The following is an 18,351-nucleotide window of genomic DNA, read 5'->3' on the forward strand; positions in this document are numbered from 1 at the left end:
GGGGGGGTTCGGGAGGGTGGGGGATTTAATTTAAAGGGTCGGGGGTGGGTTTTAGGGGGTTTTAATGTGCCGGCTCACGATTCTAACGATTTATAACGATAAATCGTTAGAATCTGTATTGTATTGTGTTCCATAACGGTTTAAGACGATATTAAAATTATCGGACGATAATTTTAATCGTCCTAAAACGATTCACATCCCTATGACAGCCGCTGTTCTTGTGCCAAGTGCTCCAGATTCTTATGGTCCATGTAGATAATCATATGGCATCTAGCCCCTTCCAACAGATATCACTAATCCTCTAGGGCTAGCTTCACTGCTAGCAGCTTATGATCTCCAATGATGTAATTCCTCTCTGTGGAAGTACATTTTTTTTAGAGAAATAGGAGCAGGTCATGAGAATTCCATGACTGTTGTGCTGTAGGAGGGCAGTCCCTACCCTGAGGGTAGAAGCATCTACCTCCAGTATGAATAGCTTAGATGGGTCTGGATGAAAAGTGAATTCCTCTTTGAGATGCTGAAATGCCTGGTGGTGCTATCGGACCAATTCTTGGTATTTGAACCCGGTAAGTGGTGGAGGCAGCAGAGAGTACCCATGAATGAATTCTTGTAATAATTTGCAAACCTCAGGAAACACTGCAGGGCTTTGAAGCACATGGGCTGGGGTCACTCCAATGGCTTTCAGTTTCTCCAGGTCCATGCATAGACCTTGCCAGAAAAATAATATAACCAAGGAATGGGAGTTCCTCCTGTTCAAAGGTACATTTTTCTAACTTTATGTAAAGATGGTGCTCATGGAGCCTCTGGAGAACTTGTTTCACATGATCTTGATGTTCTTGAAATCATTTTGAAAGACTAGGATATCATCCAGATATACCACCACATGGAAGTAGAGAAGATCCCAAAAAATCTCATTGACCATAAACTGAAAGATTGCGGGGGCATTGCATAACCCAAAGGGCATCAGCATCTATTCATAATGTCCATTCCTGGTATTAAAAGTGGCCTTCCATTTGTCTCCCTCTCGGATCCTAATCAAGTTATATGCCCCCTGCAGATCAAATTTGAAAAATATCTGTGCCCCTCTGAGGTGGTGGAAGAGTTCTGTGATCAGTGGCTAGAAATTATGGTCAGGTCCAAAGCAAGAGTTCAGGTCCAAAGCAAGCAGTCAGTACCAAGAGATCAGGCCAAGGATGGATGAAGACACAAAAGAGACACTGGGCAAAACAGCTGAGCAAGGCAAGGCTGGATGAGATAGGCTGGGCAAGGCAAAGCTGGTTGAGGCAGGGTAGGCAAGACAAGTCTGTTTGTGATAGGCTGGGCAAGGCAAGGTTGGAGCACAGGAACATAGGAACAACCAGGAGCAATCAGAAACTCAGGAGCAACATGCAGAGCTCTAAGCAGGAGATCCGTTGCTGAGGCAATGTTAGGGCATGCGGTTGGGCTTTATATACCCAGTCATATGATGTCATCAGAAGGTGCCAGCAGACTAACTTCCTGCCTCGGGGTCTTTAAATGGCGGTGTACCAAGCGCGTGCCTAGGGAAGGCCTGCTGGAAGAAGGGAATGGTGTCATGGCAGCAGCGTCCTGTCTCAGGCTGGACTGGCAGCAATTGCAATTGGGGTAATTGCAGTGGGGCTGTCCCACAAGCAGCTAAACATGAAACAGCCTTTATCACATCCTCTGGCAATTAATTCCAGAGCTTAATTGTGTGTTGACTGAAAACAGTTTTCTCCAATTTACTTTACATGCTTTGCCCGTTATGATCCCTCTTCCTGAGTAGTGACTCCTAATATGAAACCTAACATCGTGTCACTACATTGTGGATTATTTAAATTTTTACTATGTCCATCACTTGTTCATTTTGGCCAGGAAGATGGTAGTAAATCCCAGTGCTGAACTCTTCCCCATCACACATGGAATTTCCACCTTTAAAGATTCTACTGTGCATTTAGTCCCCTGCAGGACCTTTATCCTGTTGGACTCTGTGCCACCTCTAATATAAAGTGCCACACCCCCACCAAGTTGATCCACCCTCTCATTACAATATAATTTGTTCCCTGATATAGCACTGGCCTATTGATTAATGATTATCCTCCTTCTACCAGGTCTCTGAGGTACCAATTTTATCTACCTCTTCATTCAGTGCTATATGTTCTAATTCTACCATCTTATTAGACTTCTGGCATTAGCATACAGACATTTCAAGGTACATTTTTTATTTTTATATACAACTTTCTTAGCAGTTAACAGGGATAATCTGGAGTCTTTTAACTCAATCTGTTCTTTACTTTTACATACATGGCTTCTTTTACTTTTATTGTAAACTCTCTATCAGGAAGCTCCAACTCTCCTGTTTCTTTAGTATCCTGTCAGCTTTCCCCCTTGTTCTAGTGTAAAAGCTGCTCTATCTCCTTTTTAAAAGTTACCGCCAGCCCATCCTTTTGTAATAGGTTCCCGCTTACCCAAAATGTTGTCCGATATCTAACAAAACTAAAGTCCTCTTTCCTGCACCATCATCTTATCCGCGAATTGAGGTACTGGAGATGCCTGCCTCTGGGGTTCTGATAATGCTAGCCTGGAGGCTCAGGATTTCAACTTTCTACCTATGAGCCTAAATTTGGCTTCCAGAACTTCCCTTCCGGACCTTCCTATGGAATATGTTTGTAGGTTCTGCTCTGCTTTATTGCATATCTGATTGAATCAGAATCAGTGTCTGTAGACCTGATACAATTACTGAATACCAGCTTTTGGAAGAGTTTTATAATGGTTTGAATTTTAAGGTTTAAAGACTTGCTGAAACTTGTTTACCATGGACAACTATCCCAAATACTTGTGCAAGTGCTATGTTTCTAATAAGGTTTATATACTAGGCTGAATATTTTGAAATGAAAAAATTATGCCTTAAATTGGCAAACAGTAAAGTACCACAACAATACGGATATCAAAAATAGATGTTAGCTCCCTTAATTATCTGACATTTGTGTGCATCATTTCCTTTTGCTAGCTGACCATAGGTAGGTAGGAAAACTACAGCCTGTAGGTTATGAGCTCCCGCGATTTATGTCCCCAGGAACCAAATGATTAGGGATAATACAATGCTGATGTCGGAGAAAATGAGTGATAACAACGCCAGCGGGTGGATCCAGGTAGATTATTCTCTCTTTCTCACTTAAAATAGATTATAAAGAGATGTCCAACCAAGCGTGAAATGGAATAAGACCTATTCAGATACTAGGGTACTAATACAAATCAGGCCCTCTAATGTTTTGTTTAAGACTAATCAAGAGTCAAACACGTATGAAGGTGAAATAAATGATTTCTTTTAAAAACTTTTAATATTTCAGGGTACTTTTGCCTCTTCTCCTCTTCCTTCTCCGTTTATTTCCAATGAAAAACAGGCTAAGTACAGAGAGATGCTTTATTTAATTGAATCTGTTAAGATTAAGGGAGGAAATTTTGCGACAGCTCACATTGATGTGAAGTCTTCGAGTGCTTTCTACCAGGAACCTTTACCCCCAATTTTCCAAAAGAAAGCACCAGCGAACTATCCCTTTGAAAATTATCCCACCAAAAGTGCCTGCACACATTTACACCTGCTGTGGTGCGCGCAGAGTTTTCTTCAAGGGAAAATGCGCTCGTACTATTGAAATTGCAAAAAACATGTGCAGCAGTGCCAACCCTTCCCTAACCACACCCCTGGGAATGCTACTGCTGCTCACTGCGGGGGAAAGCATGCTCGTACAGATCTTATGCGCGCACTGTCATCCACGTATGAGCTGGGCAATGTTGTAGAAACCCATTTCCACGGCTAAAGCAGAGTTTCGCCTGCAAGCATGACTTTGAACATAATTCACCCTATGAGAAACTTACTAGTGAACCTTAAAGGCTCTACCATTGCCCCGAAGAACTCCGCCAAACGCACTACTACTGGAAGGCTGCACTGGAAACATTTTCATTTTGCGTTGCTTTTTTTTTTTTTTGGTTTGTTTGTTTCCTTTCTTATTTTCTTTTGTTTCATTTATTGAAAATGAAATAAAAAAGTTCCCCCCCTTCCCACCCACCAAATTCACTTAAAGAAAGCTCCTTCCCCCAGCCCCCAGGAACCCCACCAACCTCCCCGCACCTCACATTCTTTAATCCATTGCAGATCCGCAGGTCTTGAAGAGAGTAAAACGCTCCCCGGTTACTCTTGCGCCACAGTTCTGCCCTTTCAAAATGGCTACCGGTCAACCTGTATGGCAGAATCTGCTGTCCTGCAGTAACAAAAGGGGTGGTGGCTGAAGGAGAGGGAAAAGATAACTAGGATAAATCTTCTAGGGTATCCACCCATGGATACCCTAGAAGAAACAACATCCCCCCTACGGCTTAATTTATTTTTTGATCATGATTGGTTAATGTGTCCTTTTGTAAGAAATAGTATTTTGTTCTAAGGTTACATTGTTATGGTTTTATTTTATTCTCTGTACATTGTTTTGTTTTTATTGTTTTATTGTATCGCCTACCTGAGTTCTTTGTAAACCGGCATGATGTGCTGCACGAATGTCGGTAAATAAAAGTTAATAAATAAATAAATAAATAAATAAATAAATAAATAAATAAAAGGTGATAGCCAAGAGAATACTAATGATAATGAGAGCGCAACAAGAGGAGACCACTGTTTTTCCTGCACTGCGCCTCTGCCTCTTCCTCTTACATTCCTGCATCCTAGCTACCAGTTTTTCCTTCCAGTAGCACAAAGCATTCGATGAACACATGGTAGCCAACATGTATCAATCCAGCTGGGTGAGGAGCACGAGCCAATTAAGTAGTTGCAGCTGCAAGCACATGACTTCATCAATATCTCCTCTGCTATTCATTACCTCTGCCAGAAACCCACTAACTTTTTCTCCAGGAGGTTGCCTATAGGGATGACCACTCAAAGGGTGGCTGTGCCCAAACTCAGGGCAACCATGATATTTTTGAAGGGTTTCAGGATATACACTGCCTGCATCAAGGAGGCAATCCAACCTTATCTCAGCCTTCAGAGATAACTCATGTAGGAATATCCTCTGCTTTACTAATCTTTGCAGCACAGGGTAAGTGGAAATCCACTTGGTAACCACATTCTGAACAAGGCTGTTCAGAGGCTCCCCAATGAATGCCTACTTCGGTCATAGTGCTGCTCACATTCTGGTTACAATGTCAAACTATTATTCTGCAACTCTTTATCAATTCATGCAGAATGTTGCTGCTGCTGTTATCCTTTCCCCCAGTCCAAGGGCATCCTTTACTACCAGGTGCAGGAAGTGCACAAAATATTGGATCCCCTTGTAGCCCCCATCGCCCTAATCATGAGGCTGTCACTATCTGTAATGAAAAATCCCTTATTGATATCTCTGCTGACTAACTAGACCTTCATCGTCCCTCTGATTGCCTCCTAAGATTGAGATATGGCTCTGGTCCTTCACCCGGGTGTGCAGCATGTACCCTGTATGTGAAGCATTCTGGATGATCCAGATGTCACTCAGCGTCTTGGTCAGTTGCTTCTGCATCCTGACACAGCATTGCATGTAAAGGGTGGGATGACAAGCTTACTAAATGTGGGCTAGCAGGGCACTTAGAATTTGGGGACTAAAAGGTGGAAGCCTACATTCTCAACCACTTGCAAGGACTGATCATTCAAAGCAATCATTCTCTCAGTAGACCCGGTGAATGCCTTGGTTGTTGCCTTCTTCTTACCCCAGGACAGTGCGCTGTAGGTCACCAGCCCATCCTACTGCTGCAGCAGAGGTGGAGACTACTCATTTACAGTGTCACTGGGGAAGGGGCCTAGGGGGTATGTTTGAAAGATTAACATTCTCTTTCCAGTGCCTTTGCTGCTGCTGCTGTTTGTACTGGGAGCTCCCAGAGTGCCAGAAGATGTTTTTACAATTGGTATTCCATTCAGGTTTTGGAAAGCTGACAGTCTTTCTGCAGTGAAGGCACTCAGCAAACCACTAATTTTCCAGGGCATGGAAGTGCCTCCAGATCTTTTTTTCTTGAACCCCTCTGTGGATACTTGGGGAAGCTCTGGCGAATCCTTTGGCGAATCCTTTGGCACAACTGGATCAAAGGCAGGGGTGGAAGGGGAATAGAACAAAGAGCTAAGAGAAACAGATAAGAATGAAAGAAAAAATGTGTGAGGCTTGCTGGGCAGACTGGATGGGCCATTCGGTCTTCTTCTGCCGTCATTTCTATGTTTCTATGTTTCTATGAGATGGTGAAGAGACATCCCTCAAGCTCTCATCAACCACACAGGAGGGGTTCTCATGCTGGCGGGTGCTCTTGGCCCCAGAAATAGAGTTTACATCTATGCTAGCCAATGTATTGGGCAGCAGACTAACCATGCCCTTCTCTAGTAATTACCACAGAGTATACAGGGCCAGTGGTAGCACTACTTGGACTTGGTGACTGCCTAGAGTGCCACTGTCCTGGAGGCGGCATGGGGACAGCATCTTCTCCTTCCCAACCATGGTAGGACCTAGAAGAGCCAAATGATGTAGTGAGCCCATGCACCTGAAGGAGAAATACCATCTGCCTTAGGAGCAGGAGAATAGGACATTGCAGCATTGGCTGGTAATGGTGGTAAGGAGCAGGAGGCCTAGAAGCAGGCCCACAATGTGAACAGACAAAAAGCAGCCAAACCTCCCCTCATTCAAGAGAAGGATGCGGGGCCATTCACGGTCAGCAGAAGGAGTAGCAGTCGCGTCCCCCATGATGGTCAGGAAGAAACGCAGCAATCCATTGCTTTCCCCACCACCCTTACAGTCAAGATCAGAGGAAGCATTGGAGCTGCATGCAGGTAGGAGCTGGAGGCAGAGCACTGTCAGCCCCCAGAGCCTGAAAAATAGAGAGTTCTGTTGGCCTTGGAGGCTAAAGGAGGAGGCTAATCTGGCTGCCCTGTGTGCTTTTTGGAGGGGAGGGTGAGAGAGTAAAAGACATTTGTGTGGGTGTGTGTTTGTGTGTGTGTGTGATTCAGAACATGTGTGTGAAAGAGCATGTGTGAGTGTGATTGAGAGAATGTGTGTGTGTGCACATAACTGAGTGTGTGTGTGTACATGAGAATGTGTGTGTGTGTGTGTGGTGTATGTGTGTGTGAGTGAAAGAGGATATGTATGAGTGTGATAGAGAGCATATGTGTGTGTGTGTGAGCACATGTGACTGAGAGAAAGAGCCTGTGTGTATGTGTAAATTCAGAGATCTAGTCTGTCTGCATCTGTGTGTGAGACAGCCTGTGTGGGTGAGAGAGAGAAAGTTTGTGTGCAAAACCTGTCCTCCCCTCAAAACACACACATACACACATTAGCCTATGACAATTTCAAGGCAACTTGAAATCAAATGTTTCCTAGGTATGGAGAGTGGAGGATTTTTAAAATCCTTTTTAGTATTAATTATTGGGAGGTATTTAATATGTCTGATATTTTGAAATATGTTATTGGTGTTTGGAAACATTTTCTAAATTTTTAATTGTTAAATACTCTATTCATCTGCTTATTTGACATATTTATTCTTTTCAGTATGTGGTTTTACTATTTTGAGTTATGTTTTCTATTTCCTGATTTTACTGTTTGATGTTTTATGAGGAATGGTGATGTTACTGTTTTTCTATAGTTGCACTACTACAGAGTCTGGCTGTTGTGATTTCCAGTTCAGCTAGCCTGTGCATTTCTATTTATGTTTTATGGTCTCTTTATTCTGTTTTTGGTGAGAGTTTGTCTGTGTTCTGCATTTGTGACTAAGATGAGGTATTCTGCTAGCGTGTAGTTTCTAGGATCTACAAGCTGCCTGATTTGTTCTGTTTTCCTAATAAGAGGTGTGTTGGTGTTTTAGGACCTGGTGTAATATTTGCATTGTTAGGTAGGGTTGTTACTCTTTGAGAGCTGGCATATAATGCTGTTTTCGTATGAGAGGTTTACTATATTGTAATTGTAATTTAGTTTACTCATGGCTTTCTCAGGGCTAAGCCCACACCCAAACATGTTTACAATAGGCCTAATACTATATGGGTTCCAAGTGTATTGTTTGCAGGGTTTTCTGGTTAATATCTTTACCTCAGAAGAATGTAGGGGGAGGGTGTAAGACTCACCTAAGATGCCTAACACCCTTGCACTGGCCCTGAGAGTATATATTCCCTCCTATATTTCTCAAATCTGGGTTATCATCCTCAGATTAAAACTACTTTGGAAAGGACTGGCCATTCAAAGAACACAAAGTACTACGCTGGCATCGATTGCTGCTTTATTACCCCACTGATGCCAGCCTTAAGCTCTGGTTCCTTACACCCATGCATTGTTCCAACAGTGCAACGTGAAGGAGTCTGCTGATATGGGATAGAAATGGTCTTGGTCTGCTGCAAGGGCCACTGCTGCCCACTCCAATAGTGCTTCCATACTTCTCTCCTCTTCCTCTCTCATCTCTACTGCTACTTCTTGGCATGATAGATTTTTTGAGGAAGGAAGGGTATCACTGGGAATGGGGGGTTTATTTATTTATTATAATTAGTGTATGCTTATGCATAGTACCAGTCAGCTTAATGAATACGAATGCCAGCACTGATGTGTCGCAACAAACGCAACTGCATTTAAAATACAAAGGCTGAGGGAGCTAAGAAAATTTGAAAACTTCTACTCAATGGGGTTGACTTTCAGAGGATTTATGCCTGTAGGAGGGGTTAGGAGCGCCGGGCCTATTTTTTAAAGGCCCGGCGATGCACGTAAAGCCTCGGGACGCGTAAAGCCATTTGCCGCTGTGTCGGAGGATGGCGTGCCGGCAGGCTATCGGCGTGCGCAAAAGGTGAAACAAAAATTTGGGGGGGGGGTTAGGTTAGGGTTCGGGGGCAGAAAGGCTAGGGTTAGGGGTAGGAAGGTCAGGCTAGGGGGTAGGGAAAGGGGGAAGCCCGCGGGCGTCGGTGCACACAGGGTGCACAATTGTGTGCGCGTGTTATAAAATCGGGCGTACCTGTGTGCGCGCTGGGTAGCGCACACACATGTACGCCCATGCGTACGTATGACAATCTACCCCACATTCTCTTTAAAAAAAAAAGTGAAGAGAACTAAGATGAAAGTAAGGAAATGGATAATACTACTGTGGGAAAAATAAAGTACTAAAATAAATAATAGCTACACCCACAATAGATCACTCTCAAAATACTAAAACTCTCACTCTCTCTGAGTCTGTGTACTCCTTCAAAATTCTGTACCCAGCAAAGGCAAACACCTAGGGAAAGCCTTGTAGATTGTCTGAGTCTCAGGTTGTAAAAACAGGCAAACTGTGATTGGCAGGTTCAAATTATGCTTGCTAATGATTGGTCCTGGATTCTTCACTCTCCCACCCACTCACCCCCAACCCTTCCCAGCTGGCTCAGCTAATACAGTACAAACCAAAGAAATAATTTATAAATTGAAGATAACACAGTAAAAAAATCAAAAGAGAACACAGCTCCAAGAACTGAAAGCGAAGCACCTTTGAAATTAAACAACAAAATGACATAACAACATGGTCTTAATTTTTTTTATGTCATTTCGCATGGCAAACAACACAAAATGACTCAGCATAATTCATGTTGTTTTATAATGCCAGCACATCTCTATTTTCTTTCATATTATTTTAAGTGTATTTGTAGCCCTCATCTAAGATATTATATTTCTATATCTACATCTGTGGGGATGGGTAACATCGAAAAGCTCATCTGAAAATGCCTTCCCACCCTGTCCACAACACTTGTTGCTTTCCATGGAGAAAAACAACAGTGACTGGACCCACTTAAGGACTCATGGGATTCTATTTTGAAATCCCCCACATGTTTTTTACCCTGCGTATTTTACCCCTGCAAAATATACTAGGTAAAGGTTCCCTATGGCAATAGCCTGCCGCACGACTTTCAAAGGAAAACTTCACAGAAAGTTTCTCTTCAAAATTCGGCTTGCAGGCTCGTGGGTGCAAAGCACATGGCCTAGAAATACAATGGTGAATTTCAAAAGTGCCCTCCCCATTTATATTGATATCTGTACCTATAAAATGTATGATAACAGATGTGCACTAACGAGACCAATTATCAAAAGCCATTTACCCCGGTATAAATGCCCACCCTGTATGATTTTACCAACATTTTTGTGAAGACATTCCAGGGGTGAGGTAAGGCCGGGGGAGGCAACAACTCACTAAGGCCTGGATTCTCTAATACCGCCGGGCTCTTTGAATCGCATGGTACAAGGGGGCGGGGGGGGGGGCTAAGCGTGGGGGGGGCGAGCCTGCGAAAAACGGCAGCGATCGCACCTCTGTGGTGCAATCGCTGCCGGCTTTCACGCCCAATAGCGCCATCATAAAAGGTGGTGCTATTGGGCGCAATATTGGCAGTGAAAGGGGTTCTTACTTTTTCGCTGTCCACGATGTCTTCGCGGCATCCGCCCCGGTGCCGCCCCAACTCCTCCTTTTCCGGTCTTGACGCCGCCCCGACTCCACCCCCATTTAGTGATTGCACACAAAAAGGGACTTTTCGCGTGTGAAAAGTCCCTTTTCACGCGCGATCGCTTTGGAATATGACCCTCTTTTCACATGCGATCACTAAATGGGGGCGGAGTTGGGGCGGCGTCAAGACCGGAACAGGAGTCATCATGGCAGCACCGGGGCGGAAGTCACGAAGACATCGCAGATAGCAAAAAGGTAAGAACCCTTTTCACTGCCAATTTCGCGCCCAATAGCACCACCTTTTATGATGGCGCTATTGGGCGCGAAAGCCAGCAGTGATCGCACCGCAGAGATGCGATCGCTACCAGCTTTCGCAGGCCCGCCCCCCGCTTCGCCCCCCCTATACCGTGCGATTCAAAGAGCCCGGCGGTATTAGAGAATCCAGGCCTTAGTTTTACATTTTCACAACTGTTTGCATTATTTTTCACAGAAAAAGCCAGTGCAAATGTCCGTGGGTGCTTTTTCCTGGGCAGTTTGTCAAAGGGAAAGTACCTACGGACTTTACAAGAAAACACCCAATTTTGAAAATTGCCCTCTTAAAGTATTTACAGTTCATCTATATGAGAAATATGTTTCTAGAATACCCATTCACATATCTAACAAAAGTGCCATGAAGAATTGGTATTTCACAAATTGCTTCAATCTATGTTCTTCCTGAAAAAGCTCATTTGCTTGCAATAAGCTTTCTTATGAACACAAAGTAATTCAAAGAAACAAGATGTGAAAAGGGACGCAAAAGCTAAATTGTTTGTTTTGTTATGTATCTACTTCTTCACATTCCAGTGCAAATAGCATTTAGCAATCTAAATTTATATTTAATACGAAATGAATCAAGTTAAAGCAGATCTGATAATTTGTTTTCACTACTTCTACCTTAGCACTACGTATAAACTTATAGCTTGATTCCCCCCCCCCCCCCCCCCCACACACACACTCTCTTACCCCAGAATCGGAGCCTCCAGTAGATGAATAGCAGCTGAAAATCAGATTTTTCTGAATATCTACTGTTGTACTGGCCACTATTTATGCTGTTCAGAAACACAAAAAAAAGTTATTTGGAAGGGCCCAGAAAGTAAGATAGTTGGTGCCCATAGGAGGCAGCTATGAATTCCACACCCCCACCAGTGCTACCTGCAAAGAGTGATTCACCTCCCAGGAACCTCTACCCTGAGTATAATTACTCCTCTCAGAGCAGCAGTAAATCTCAGGCAGCTTCTCCTTTGCTTGTATATCTCCAATTTTTGGCCATTCCTCCCAGGGAAAATCATAGCAGCTGGGGATCCTTTCTTTTCTTACTTTATCCTGTTCCATAGGGGGGGGGGGGGGGGGTGTCCTATTTTAGAGCCCTGTCGTGCTGCTTTTAAAGAGACAGTACCATGATGGCTGCAGCTCCTATGCTAGTATTGATCTGAGGGACAGGCTGGAGAATGGAGGGTGGTCACTTGGGACAGCTGAAAGACATCCATGCTAATTTCTCATAATTAATAGCAGCCTGTATAGAAGAGTTACAATGAGGATGGTGTAACTAAGATGTATATGCATTGGAGAAACACATCTATGACTCTTAAGAGTGCATCTACTCTTTCATGTCTACTTCCAGAGACACCAAGCTTTCTGCAGTCATTTCAAGCCAGAAGAGATTTAGAGGAGCTGACAGAGTATTTGAGTTATTTTAGTTTGTCCAGAGTTTTCAACTCTCAGCATTCTGAGAAACTGCATGAACATTTGGCCTTCCACATAAGCTATCATTACAGCTTGTTTGTTAAAGTGGAAATGAAGACCAGTTATTTGACTATTGCCTTCTTCCAGAAGGTGGTGGAAAATACGTGGGGTGAGGGCTGTCGAATGGGTGGAAGTGGGAGGCATCTTTATGTTACAGTCGTGTGCGAAGATAGGGATTAGAAAGGCTTCTTTATGTGGTGTTTGGGTGGGAGGGAGGGGGATTCTGAGAACTTTTTTATATGGTGATTGGATGAGTGGGGAGATTTTTCTTGAAAGGGTCTATCCACCTAGCATATGAAGTTAGGTGGGTGGATCCTGGTGCAGGGGAGGGGGAACGGGAATTTTAAGCCAATTTTAGGATAATTTGCAACCATAATCAGAGCTGGCTGGGTTGTGGGCTGAAATTTAGCCTAAACATGGCTGGCTAAAGATAAAGAATAGCAGTGCTGGACTTACAGCACTGCAATCATAACTGGGGGGAAAAAGGGTGCGAGTAGAGACAGGAAATGGAAGAGGGAAGGGAAGTTAGGTTTAAGAAGGGCGGGAAGAGTAGCTAGCCAAGGGAGGAGGGGGAGGGTTTGCTGAAGAACCGTTAGGGAGACTTTTGAAGGGAGAGCAGTGATTGGGCAGAAAGGAAGTACGTCAGCAAGGCAGCAGGCAGATGTCAGGGAGCAAGCTGAGGAAAAGGTGCTCTAAACTTTTGTCCAGTTACAGAAAATTAGCGATTAACCCGGATTTCAGCAGGCATGAAGAAAGGCAATGCAGTGGGGGGGCAGGCAAGGAGTGAAGGGAAAGGGAACTGGGAAACAGGGAAAGAAGAGAGTGGTAGCTGCTCGTTTTACGAGCCCCCCCCCCCCCCCCCCCCCCAGGAGCACAGCACACCTTTGCCAACGGCAGTTCTGAGGCCTCAGGACGCATGCAGGGAGGCAAGTTCCGGGGAAAGTGGGCCGGAGGTGGAAGGTGAGCAGGGGGCGGGTGCCGGCATCGCGGTTGAGGAGGATCGGAAGTTGAGGAGGATCAGCACGTCAGCCAGTGGGACCAGGTAAAGCAGAGGAGGACCATAAGCTGACCAAATCCCAAAGCAAGGTTAAGTGAAGATGAGACTACACTTCTAGCTCTTCGGATAGCAGTTCCACGATGGAGTCTTCCACGTGAGACAGAACGTAGAGTTCAGACAAGCGGCTTAGGGCCTGACCAGGATATGGGACACCCTGCTCTCGCATCGTTAACTGAATTGTGGGAAGGAGTCCCGGGTAAATTGAGGAGCAAAATTAGGAGAAGGAGATAGTTAATATTTTCTTGCTGGTGGCGGAGAGGAGGGGGATTGCAAGGCATAAGAAATGGAGCAAGGGTAAGAAAGACAAGGATATGGGAACCAAGATTCCCAAGAATATTGTAAATTGGATGAGGGGTTTCCTACAATTGGCTAGCATAGTGGGGCATTACCAGCCAGATCAATACGCAGCGTTACTGGCCTCAGGACGCACGCAAGGAGGCAAGTTTCGGGGAAAGCAGGCTGGAGGCGGAAGGTGAGCAGGGGGTGGGCACCGGTATCGCGGTTGGAGCCCTAGATGCCATTCCCCTTGATTTATCGTCACATGCTTCGGGATTGGACCTTGATGTCCCGGCAGATCTCAGCGAAGCTGCGGGTGCGATGGGGGGTGAGGTGGATCATAGAGGCCCCGGTGAGGGGGGCAGTGAGTCGGCCAGGAGGCAGGTCAGAAGCATGTTGTGAGAAGACAGTGACAAGAGGTCTGGCCTTAGCGCAGGGCCTCGCCGGAGGGCAGTGCAGAGAGGAGTGCCCCGCATGGATTGGAGCAGTGCGAGTGACCGCAGCGTAGGAGGTCGACGGAGCCGCGACCACGGAGTGCCAGGACAGGCAGGAGTCAGCAGAGGACGAGGAAGAAGCATGCGCCGAGTGGGATGGTCGGACGGTGGAGACAAGGATAAGAAGACACCGGCGGCACAGCATGTATGCGGTGAGTGCGATAGGATGGAGAGGGATAGAGAGGGCGGGTGGGAGAGGGAGCAACGGGAGATAGGAGACACAGGTGCTACTGCAGCCCTGCAGGCAAACAGAGGTTTCGGGGGATGGGCGGCCTGTGGAGAAGGAGCTAAGGCAGGGGTACGCCCGGGGTATCAGAGAGGTGGGGCATGGAGGGAAGGAGAAGAGGATGAGAGGTTTATGTGGCAACAGGGTATGGGGGAAGTGAGACAATGGGGGTCAGATGCAGGTACTGCGGCCAGTATTTTTGTTTCTACAGGCATGGCTGGACGGAAGAGTGGTGGTGCTTCGCAGATGGAAGAGCGGAAGGATTGGCAGACCTTGTTAGGTGGACAGGGATGAGAGGTGGCGGAGTGGCCGAGCAGAGGAGGATCAGAAGTAGTCACCGTGGCACGTCAGCCGGCGGGACCAGGTAAAGCAGAGGAGGACCATAAGCTGACCAAATCCCAAAGTATGGTTAAGTGAAGACGAGACTACACTTCTAGCTCTTCGGATAGCAGTTTCACGACGGAGTCTTCCACGGACTCCAGTGAGACAGAACGTAGAGTTCAGACAAGTGGCTTAGGGCCTGACCGGGATATGGGACACCCTGCGCTCGCATTGTTAACTGAATTGTGGGAAGGAGTCCCAGGTAAATTGAGGAGCAAAATTAGGAGAAGGAGATACGTTAATATTTTCTTGCTGGTGGCGGGGAGGAGGGGGATTGTGAGGCATAAGAAAAGGAACAAGGGTAAGAAAGACAAGGATTTGGGAACCAAGATTCCCAAGAATATTGTAAATTGGATGAGGGGTTTCCTACGATTGGCTAGCGTAGTGGGGCATTACCAGCCAGATCAATATGCAGCTTTACTGGCGTATTGCGATAGCATATTAGGGGCGTTCAAGGATTACGATGGTTGGGCTTGGCTCAACTACAATGAAAAATTCTGTGAGAAGATGGCAGGCAATAAATTTATGTCTTGGGGAACGCAAGACATTCACCTGTGGCTGACGCAAATGACGGATAAGAGTGCTCGAGTAGGAGCGGTCACAGCGGGGGTGGGAACCGCCAGTTTAAGTGGTACAGGGGAGTCAGTAGCATGGCTCGTGTGGATACAGGATTGGGGGGAGCCGGGGTGGGGAGTAAGAAGCAGAGGGTGGCTTCTGCAGTCAGTGACGTCTGTTGGCGCTTCAATAAAGCCACATGTTTGTTCCCGGAGTGCAAATTTAGACATGCTTGCTCCACCTGCAATGGGGACGAATTGCTTCCTTTCTTACAAGAATGTATGGACATGTGGGGAGTGCCCAATATATTGTTGTTACATCTGGGAGGCAACGACGTTGGTTCAGTGTCCTGCCGCACGCTGCTGACGAATATGAAGAAAGACATTGCGCAGATAATGATTTGGTGGCCCGCAATACGGGTCGGATGGTTGGACATAATTGTCTGGCTTAGGAATCAAGGGGAGACAATTTGGCAGGTGGGAGTAAAGAAAGTTAATAGACAGTTAGGTAAGTGGATGGGATGGGAAGGGGGTTTCTGGGTGCGGCACCAGTGGTCGTGGGGAATTGAACCAGGTTTGTTTAGCGGTGATGGAGTCCACCTTTCCGAAGTTGGAATGGACTTATTCAATAATGCTTTACAAGAAGGGCTAGAGAAGGAGGTTGCTCGCTAGTAAATAGGACCGCAGTGGGGGGAACAAGCAGTAGGAGGCTTGTTCTGTGGCGGAAAAACCCGAGCTCAGTTATGATGTAATATGGGGGAGGGGGAGTTGGAAGGGGGAGGAGGGGGAGTACCCTGTGTAGCTGGAGGGGCTGCTACACGGGAGGACCGGAGAACCATGGAGCTAAGATTCTCGGTGGAGCTTGCTCTCGCTGGTACGAGGCGGAGTGAGCGGAAAGGGGGGAGGGTAACTCCACTATTGGGGTTTAAGGTGGTGGAGGAGGAGGATGGATGGGGGGATGGATGGTGGTGAGGGGCACAGTTTTGGTTATTGTTAAAGTTAATGCAAGGGCTCGGGTTATTGGTGTTATTAAACTGCGGCCTATTTCAATGCCAATCAGTTGTGTGAGTTTTCATTGGAGGGGCATAACGGATAGAGCGAGCACAAGTCTTTTCTCCCTGAGTTACAGGATATCTTAACCACTCAGTAGCTCTTTGAAAACTGACCCAAGAAAGTTTAGGATTTCACATGCAATCTCCATTGGTTCTTTAGTCAAAAGTTTTCTGAACATCACCAAATAATGTTTTCTTCTCACTTACTTTACAAACTACAGTGTGTGCATTTTGCCTATTAGCTCAAGATACAAAATTATAAACAGACTTACATTTAAAAACTTTTATATAGCCACCAACAAACCTCATGTGCTAGACAAGCTGAAATCTGACAATCTGCTTGATTAAGTAGGAGTTTTTCTTGCATGGAAAACTTGTCTGCCCGGCTGCTGTATAACTGTATAAAAGCAACAAATTGAGAACAGACTGAAAACAGGCTTCATCCAACTTTGCTTGTTGCCAGAGCAAGAGTCACAAACAGAAGAGCTGATGTAATAAGCCCTGCATTAAGATTGAAAGTGAGCTAAAATTCAGCACAGTTTCGATGCAGGAGCTAAAAACAAATTTAACTCCCAATGCAGTAAGCAAATGGAATGTTATTGCATTAGGAGTTAAAAATGTGCGCAAACACAAAACTTGTGCATGCAAACCCAAACTCACAGCACATGCTGAGCGCACATTTTAACTCAGGTGGTTGGGGGGAAAGAGTCTCTCGGATAGGATTTATGCACACAAAACACAATCATTGCTTATTTTGTGTGCAGAAAGTTGGATTTCTGCACACAAAAATGCTTTTGGCATAGAAAACATGTATGTGTGGAGCATGTTTTCTGTACATAAATCCTGACTAAAGATCCCATCATCAGAACTCCTGCTTCGGCCCTTAGACTAACAGTAGCCCTAGAAACCTTACCCCCTCTCTGACTAGGTATAAAATTTCCAGCGCTAGGAAAACCTGGGTTAAGCCAGCTCACCTTTCTGCATTGGAGGATAATAACCAATGCCTTCATTAGCATGGGATTTGTATGCAAGGGCGCTAAACATTAGGCACAGTTTTACTTGCCCATTTTTTTGGTGTGCAAAGCTCCTTGCTGCTTCAAGAGTACAGTTTGCACATAAAAAATGTGTGCACAACTGCAGGTGAAAGATGCACTCTGCTGAATGTGCCTTATCTCATTGGGCTCGGAGACGGTTTATGGTTAGCCTCTGGTAGGAATAAACAATCATGCAGGAAAATCTTTAGGGAGGGAGATTTTCCATTGGGGAGAAAACAAGAATTCTAAAATTTGGGTGGAAGATGGAAATTTTCACCAGTGAGTCCTGTATATGTGCGCAGTGTCTGTATATATGGCATGGACAGCAGTCTGGAGTAATGACACACACTCATCTCAGCTTATTGGTAGGTATTCTCGTTATTAGGATTTATTTTCCGCCTCTATGAAATAAGACTTTCACACAAGATGGGGTACAACAGCTTAAAAAACAGTTTAAACAAACAGTAGCATAAGAAAGATATATGAACTTGGATAGACTATAAAATAAGGCACAGCAGCATAACAAAGACTCAATCTAGAATAGGTAAAGGTCTAGACTTGAATAAATAGATGAAAGCACAGTGAATAAAAGGTCACAGCAGTAAAGCGGAGCTATACTAATAGTGCCAGAAATGGGATTTGAAGTTAGTCCCGAGTTTTCCCTTAACAGCTTGGCAGAAAAGCCAGACCTTCACCTATTTCCTGGAGGTGGTCATTAGGGATATGCTGTCATTTGAAAGGAAATAGGAAATGTCAACAACATTTCCTATTTCATTGAGTTTTGTTTTCAAAACAACATGAAAAAAAAGAAGGACCCTTCTCCCAAATCTGCTTAAAGAGAGGATCCTCTTGGCCCCCAGGAACCCTCCAACCTCCCCCCCCCCCCCCCCCCCCTCGCCATTCCTTATCCCATTGTGGGCCCATGCTCCATGAGTCTTCCAGAGCAAATGCAATCCCCCAGTGGCTTACGTAATGCTCCAAAACCATTCCAAAATACCCTTACATTTTAGCACCAAAGCCTTGTGTGTGTTTACTAAAACACTACCCCTGACATAATGTTTTTCAGT

This window comes from Rhinatrema bivittatum, chromosome 4 (genome assembly GCF_901001135.1).
Source record: "Rhinatrema bivittatum chromosome 4, aRhiBiv1.1, whole genome shotgun sequence".
Taxonomy (NCBI): Eukaryota; Metazoa; Chordata; class Amphibia; order Gymnophiona; family Rhinatrematidae; genus Rhinatrema; species Rhinatrema bivittatum.